Raw genomic sequence first — 8,392 nt, forward strand, 5'->3', positions numbered from 1 at the left:
GCTGCTGCTGATTAGGCTGTTGTAGTTGCTGCTGCTGAGTGAGATCAGGCCCGGCCCTGGGGGGTTCGAGCTGGGCCGCCGCACTGGGCCCTCGAGGCCAGGGGGCCCAACCCCAAATGTGCAAGTAGAAGTAGTATTCTGTCTATGGCCCATAGGAACAGCTGAACCAGGCATACGAGCTGACTCCGCGTCGATTCTGCTCGCCTTCCGCCTTCCCGTGCCCTTCCGCCGCGCGGCCGCGACTCCGCCTTCCTGCGCGAGTGAGCGACTCGCCAACTCCTGTGTGAGGCTGCGAGCAGCGAGCGATCCCATGCGTCTTGGTGATCTCGAGTGCGAGGGGCCGCTGGCCGGCAGCATCCACTTCCGTCTGTTCCTGGTCTTCGTATACGGAGGTAAGAATTAAGAAACTGGCCCTAAGCGGCCAAGCCCCCTTAATCAATATTTGCTCCTGTCCCCAATCTTTATTCTTTACTTCTTTAGATTTGGAATTTAGGAATCCCATATGGTGCAGCAACCATGTTGAATTTAGTATGACATATTTTTTAATTACTTACTACTTTTCTAAATTTACAGTGAACTCATGTTGTCCAAAAAGCATGGATAAAATGAGAAAATAAAAAAGAAGAGAAGGATAGAGGGCTTGATAGAATCACAAAGAGGATCTATTGATAATTTTTTTAAGAGTAATACAAGCACTATAAGAAATCCAGATGAGTGAGCAATAGTTGCTGTGAATGAAATTGATATTGAGGCCATCATCAATGACTTCACAACAGTAAATGTTAGAAGAAAATTTTAAGGTAAGATAAGATGTATAACTAGTTTCATAAGAATGATTAGTATGCATTACATTTATTAGAAATGTCACTATATTATTAGAGTTGTATTAAAGGGCCCATCGTTGTAGCTTCGCTCCAGGTCTATAAATTGACAGGGCCGGGCCTGAGTGAGATGCTGCTGCTGTTGTTGCATTTGCTGCTGCTGCTGCTGCTGGAGCTGCTGCTGCTGCTGATGCAATAGCTGCTGCTGCTGGAGCTGCTGCTGCTGCTGATGCAATAGCTGCTGCTGATGCCTTATATTAAAGCTGTTGTCTAGTAAAAGATCCATATGGGCCATCGATTTGAGAATCCATAGTGTTCTCTACCTTCACATTCACCATAGGCTGGTTCTTGTCTGCCATCATAAGAGGACCACGGGGGCTGCACAACTGGCTGCGCCTGAGCCACTGCTGCTGCTGCAGAAGCTGCTGCTGTTGCTGTGGTGTCAAATTCTGAAGCATTTGCGGAGGAAGCTGCCTTGGAAGCTGACAATTGTGGATATGCATATATAGTGTTAAAACGAATGGGAGCAACATAAAACAACATTTCCATGCTCTCAAAGAGATTTCAACAACTGATTGAAGTCTCAATCATGAATAGCTATATTTATGTAGAAAAGTTATATCATTATCATGCCTGACAAGTGACAACAGAAATTTCAGGAAACATTTGTTTCAAACAGCTTAGGTAGTTGAAAGAACTATGAAATATAAATTCCAAAGAATAAACATACTAGAAAAGTTTCTCATCGAGGTGCTGACTGATCAATTGCTGCTGTTAACTGGATATTCAAGACCAGGCTGGTTTCAGATAACTCTACGGTTCAGCAGGTAAATAAAATGTTAGCATGAAACCATTCTCTGTTAAAAGTTCATTTGGGCAGCCAATCCTATGCTGATTCAAATGTATGGAATATCAAAATAGGCGTTAACTGAGAAAGGGTCCACAAATGGCAGTCCTCGTTTTTAATAGTTACGAATGTTGTCATTCTTGCAGAGTTTCATATGGTTCTTGCACTAAAGAGATGTATTTCAGAATTCAGAATATTCTTTGAAGAACAAATCTTAATTAATATGGAAGACATCTGAGCAGGGCGTGACCAAATCAGGCAGATTTAAGCTAAGCCACTACGGCACTACCTGACTAGTTCCTCAACAAAAAAAACAACATCAACCAGGACCATTAGTTTTCATTGGTAAGTGATAACCAACATACTACACTTGTGTTGGGGTCCAAACCGGATTGCTTAAACAGAGTTTCAGTTTGTAGAACGATGGTATCTTGTCTATGCCATCGATATTGACAACTAAGCAATATCCACTCCTATCAATTGACTCAAGAGGCAGGTGGCCTAGATCACCAAAGGGCCTATTTATGGCTACATCCACTCACTCTTAGTTATGGATAGATGCAGGATGAGCAATTTTTTTCAAACTAAAAGAACTATTCTTCTCAAGAAGAAATTTTACATATTCAATAGAAAACAAAATTACTGAACATAAACCAAATTGCAAGTATGGCTACCTGCTGTGCATGAAGGGAATTTGCATTTTGTGTCTGAAGAACTTGTGCATCTTGATGAATGGGGTAGCTGGCCACTCTGTTCCCCATCTTTGTGATCTCCATCAAGGGTCCAATGTTACTACATGTTACATAAAAATCACAATCAAGACTTCAGGCCGCTATTTTAATGTGTCTCTGCAATCATGATTAGTATAGAGTGAACCTACATCAAGATGTCCAGTTACGTATGTCTGGTTATTTTAGCTTTTTGGAGTTAAGGTTCACTCTATACTAGGGCAAAGTAATATATTATGAGCCCCAACCCACACACCAGTAGATTAGCAGCGAAGAGCAAGAAGCTAGTATTACGAAAGACAGCACGAAGATAACCATTACAAATCTCAAACTTGACAGTACAGGTCCAGATACCACAGTCAGTTGTTTGGAATGTGAAAGCGTGAGTCTCCTCTGAAAGCTTACTGGAGAGGTGTTAAGATGCCATGGGAATTTTGGTCATGTGGACCTGTAAAATCAGTTTGTGCAGGAGTATCTAAATTGAGCCTGGGCTCTGTCAAGCAAAGATGGACAAAAGAGAACCCATTTTCCTTTCCCATTTCCAAGTTCAACGTGAATCAAATTGGATGGAACATAAGGCAAGGATGTAAGTCATAGCTAAAGGGATATAACTTTTGGTGTGGAAATGCATCTGATTTCTCCAATTCAAATTCACCTGTTAGTTATACATGATGCTTACAATGTGTTACATTACCAAAGAACTTGTGATAACCTCTTTGCCCTATTCTACTGGCATCTATCAAAAAATCCCTATCTACAATGGACTGTGATACTATCAAGGGCGTCGGTGCTCAAGGTAGCAGGCCCTTGACTACGAAACTCGTAGCTTGGGTTGGTAATGGCGTGGGGTTTATCCCCTGGACGCCCTATGTTGAAGGGGATGAGATTAAGATGAAGGGGATGAGATTAAGAGCAGCAGAGGTAGATTAGGAGATAACTTGTTTCTTGATTGCCTTCTCATAAGCTGATTACAGGGTATATATAGGACTGCCCAGCCCCTAGGCGCCAGCCACAAGCTCCTTGGTTCTCTCCCCATTAATCATCCTTAATCTCTCATTAATTATATCCTTTCCCCAGACTACTAATTGTCATTAACTACAGCTGGTGTCCCCTTGGAGACTGCCCTGGCTACGTCTCGAGCCTTGGAGCGCCCTTGATATTGGCGCCCCCACATGACAGATACTATCAAAATGGTTGTAACAGAAATCATATGAATCAGGGTATAAACTCTGATATGGATTATCAAGACAGTTGTATAGTAATACCCTGTGAGTTCCCACCACAAAGGTATAAACACTGAAAATGGCAAAACAAATACAATATGGAGAGATACCCACTTATACATAATAAAATTGGCATACCTGTACCCAGCAGTTTGTAGGAACATTTTAAGGAGTTCAATTGATGAAAATTGCTTCCTGTAGCTGTCAGTTAGAAGCGTCAAGTTGCGTCCCAGTTTACATATGTGCTTAATTATTATTTCTGAAAGAACATCAATAGAGACTGCAGTTCCACTTTCAAAACCTGAATTTGCTAAGTAGCGAGCAACCAACTTTTTTGTCATGAGCAATGCTTGCTCTTGGCTTAAAGATTTCCCTTCTACTCTAGCTCCATCTTTTCCTCTATATTTGTTTCCTGCCTTGTAATATTCAGGCACCATGCCAAACCTTTCAAGCATTGCAGTGTTGTGGTTAACTGGTGCTGGTAAATTATCAAGAACCCCATGAACTTCTATTTTGTTGGCCCTAGATATCCCACTTGTTCTAGGTATTGCGCTTTCTGGAACACAGTCAGATGGAAATCTAATTTCTGGAATTAATTCGTCTGTTGAATTGCTTATTTCCCCAGCATTATTTGAGTGCAGGGAAGGGCCGTTTTCCAACATGGGAGGAGATATGCTGGGATCATCCATAAACACAGCCCTCTTCCTTTTATGTATACTGCAAATCTTAAGATAGTCAGACATTCCCTCTGGTGTTCTCTTTGGTATTTCTTTGTCACCAGAGAGAAGCTTGCTGTGCCATGTCCTGAATTTGTCGGCATATGGCTTGTACCATGTGTCAGGTAATTCTTCATACCGATTATGCCTTTGAGACAACATGGAACCGTCCCTACTTGGACTGAACGCTGTTCTAGAATGCACCTGCAGCACATGGAAAGCCTTAAAGCACCAGAATATAGAAGATGAATTGATGCCATATTTGGTAATCATGCCAGGATTGCAACTATGCCATATAACAACAGAATGCAAAATACATAATGAATAGTTAAGGACCACACTGAATGGTCAGGGATGTGATTCACATAACTTAAGATGCATGGCATGAAATTAAAATTGACACAGTGACGGCATACATTTGATTAACCCAGGAGACTGCAAGCTGTAGAAAGATAAGTTCCAACATTCCATTGTCCAATAAAGAACCTAGTTTTTTATAAAGAACTAAATTAATACATCATAACCAGCCCAGCAGCAATATTGTCCAGGAGTTCTTTCAGTTAACAGGCAGATTCATAATCTACAAACGAATTAATGACAATAGAACCTCTAGGAGGAAAATAATAAGAAGTGAGCCTAGCTCAATTGGTTGGGATGGAATGGAAGGTGTGGTCATGCATCCCAACCACCACCCAGGCTCGAGAACTCTTCAACTCGAATTTGGGTGCCTATTTTCTTCTTAATGAAAAAATGGCTATGTCTAGTTCCTCCTGGGTTAGCCTCATTTTTAGGAGGAAAATAATGTGACAGAGATGAGAGATGTAACAATTACCATACCACAAAATCCACAATGAACATGTGACAGAGATGTTTATAACTACAAAAATAATTTAGGTCATCTGAAATTAAATAAGACACTGTTGCATAGAAGAAGCACATTACTAGAGAAATCAAGACAAAAAATCCATGAAGGGTTAAAAACAGTTTTTTCATCCAGTAATAACCAAAATAAACTTGAAACAGGAAAGGGATAACATACTTGATGTTGAGTGTTATCTTCCTGCTCATCTTCCAAAGAGAAATAAATATCATCTCCATGAAGTCGCAGATCTGAAAATAACAAACCGGAAAATATCAATCAGCCGTTTGTTTTAGAATCTGTCTGTTTATTTCAAAATGACTTCATTTACACATGTTTACTACTGCACATGCAAGTTTCCAGCTTCCCAGAAAGAGGGCATGGATATTTGGTATTTGCATAATTTTAATTCTAATTCTAATTAAACTAAATGGCCGCAGGTAGGAAAAGTCAGCATTGGATAACAAAACGTCAATCAAGACAAAAGTTTCAGAATGAACTAAATTTCCCAGGTAGGTTGCAGATAGATGATATTTTACATAAAGAACATTGTATATTAAGTTATGTATATTAATCGATCTAAGTACCATGTAAATCACATGCTAATTACTAGTGTTGTGGCGGTGCAGTTAGTAAATTATGTGAATCGATTCTTAAAAGCCTTATCTCTTGCTATCCAAATTGAATCCAGCGATCAGGCAGTGTTATTAGAAGAGTCTGTCTAGCCAACACTCTTGGTGTGGGGAGTCCTCCCGAATTTTTTTACCTGCAGCGCCACGCGACGCCGCCCAACGCCCTACCGCGCCCGCGGCGACCTCCTTCTTCCCCTCCCCCTGCGCCACCATGGCCATGGTCGCCCCGCCCCAACCCTGCCCGTCCGCCTCCTTCACCGCCTGCTCCAGCAGCGTCACCTCCACCCTCCGCCTCGCCGCCGTCTCTCCGCAGCGACCGATTCATGTAGGAGTACCGCATGTCAAAGGCTCAAAGCTGCCAGTCCAAGTATGCCCAGCGCAGTGCCATGGAGCCTACTCTGCTTTGCATGGTGCTGGGAGGACGGGGACGGTGTCTACTATGTCGATAACAGCAACGTCTACTTCAACGAGGGCATCCTCGGCCTGGTCGCCGACCTCGCTGGCACGCCATCCGCGGAGGCGCTCCGGCTCGACGTCACCTCCGACGCCAGCATCGGCGCCGCCGTCCGCGACATGCTGGCGCGGCATGGCTGAGACGACGTGCTTCTCAATAAGTAACGCCGGTGTCAGGTGCACGGGCCCGCGACGTGCTGGCGTGGCACGGCCGCGACGACGTGCTGCTCAACAACGCCGATGTCGAGGGCACGGTGACATGGCCGCCACGACGTGCTTCTCAATAACGCCAGTGTCAGGTACATGGGCCCGCGACGCGCTGGCGTGGCATGGCCGCGACCACGTGCTGCTCAAAAACGCCGGTGTCGAGGGCACGGCGGCATGGCCACAACCACGTGCTGCTCAAAAACGCCGGTGTCAGGTGGACGGGCCCGCGACGTGCTGCTCAACAACGCCGGTGTCGAGGGCACGGGCCCACTCACGGAGCTACTCGCCGATGCCGTGTCGCGCGCCCTCGACGTCAAGGTCCGCACCGCGCGCAACGTCGCGGCCCACATGGCAGCACGCGGATCTAGACGAGGAAGGCCACGGACGCCGGCGTACTTCGCCAGGCACGTGGCGCGCAAGGGCGTGACTCCGTCACGGACGTCGATGACTACCATGCGACAACCGAGAGCCGTGAAGGCATGTCAGTGCTAGTACCCGATCCCGCCCTTTGGCCTCGTTTAGATTGGGTTACTGATCAATATTTGGTACTGTAGTATTTTTGTTTGTATTTGACAATTATTGTCCAATCATGGCCTAACTAGGCTCAAAAGATTTGTCTCGTAATTTACAATCAAACTGTGTAATTAGTTATTTTTTATCTACATTTAATACTCCATGTATGTGTCCAAAGATTTGATGTGATGAAGAGAGAGTGGAAAAACTTGCAATCTAAACAAGGCATTGGTGCACCCCCTGATGATCACCACTGGCTGCTTGCTGTCCTGCTGCTACTGGCCCACGTTGTCGCCGGTCACCATGGGGTGGGGTGCGAGAGGCATAGGAGCCATGGCAAAGTGAAGCTTCGACTTATATCACTGAAGAGAAGAGTAATTTAGTTCTAAAAGTTGTATTACTTGATTCAGTAAAGACCATAATATATGCAAGAGAAGGATGGAATGATCAAAGTGTGTTAGTTCATTAGTTTATTAAAGTGTCGTGCCTTATAAACAATGATTTGAAATAGGATTTAAATTCTATTTTCCACTGCAACACACGGGCATTTATCTAGTAAGCTAAAATATAACATGATCAGTGGCTATGTGAGTTTGGTTTCAAGACTTCCTCAATGCTCCAGACTGGTGTCCTACCTCGGCATCCATGTTCGCACTGACCTCCATTTCACAATATATTGTAGCCCCGCAGAGTGTCACATGTTCGAGTTCATAGCTTCATGCCTTCATCTGACAAAAAAAAAAAGAAAGACAAAACAGCAACAGGGCTTATTGCATCCTAGATGACGTCTGGTAGCTCAGGACCATGACAGAGAGAGAAATGCATGGTAACTGATTATCGGCCTGTTCGCTGGTAGGATTCTGGGCTGGTTTGGGCTGGCTGGTGCTGGTTTGTTGTGAGAGGAAAACACTGTTGGCTGACTGGTTTGGGCTGGCTGAAACCAACAAGTGAACAGAGCCATGGAGTGGTGGGAAAGATGGCAATGTGTCTTGGGTTGGGGAAATATTAGCAAGTTTTTTGTATGGTTGGTGGCAACTGATGTTGTGTCCCTGTGTTGTTGCTGCCCTCGAGTGGAACTAGTTCCTCCATCTTAATGTGGTCCCTACACTGCTATAGAAATGAGCTTTAGTCCCAGTTGGGAACTGGCTCTACTCCTGGTTTCCCAACCGGGACTAGCAATTCGGAGCTAAAGGAGTTGTTCTTTAGTCACGGTTTGCCACAACCGGGACTAAAGATCCTCCTAGCTTTAAAAAAAATAATGCCTCCCACCGCTGCGCCATGTGAGATTCGAACCCAAGACCTCATGCACTGTCTCGCGCGTAGCTTACCACCCCACCTACACAACACATCTAACAATGGATGGGATGCTTTCTTTTTGAACTAACCCATCCGG

General features: G+C 44.3%; 1 pseudogene; it reads right to left on the minus strand.

Annotated features, from left to right (window-relative positions):
* Positions 1-867: 867 nt before the first annotated feature.
* LOC136454661 (uncharacterized) lies at positions 868-6,974 on the minus strand (annotated as a pseudogene).
* Between the last annotated feature and the right edge of the window lie 1,418 nt (positions 6,975-8,392).

The sequence above is a fragment of the Miscanthus floridulus genome, chromosome 1, assembly GCF_019320115.1.
Source record: "Miscanthus floridulus cultivar M001 chromosome 1, ASM1932011v1, whole genome shotgun sequence".
In the NCBI taxonomy this organism is placed as follows: Eukaryota; Viridiplantae; Streptophyta; class Magnoliopsida; order Poales; family Poaceae; genus Miscanthus; species Miscanthus floridulus.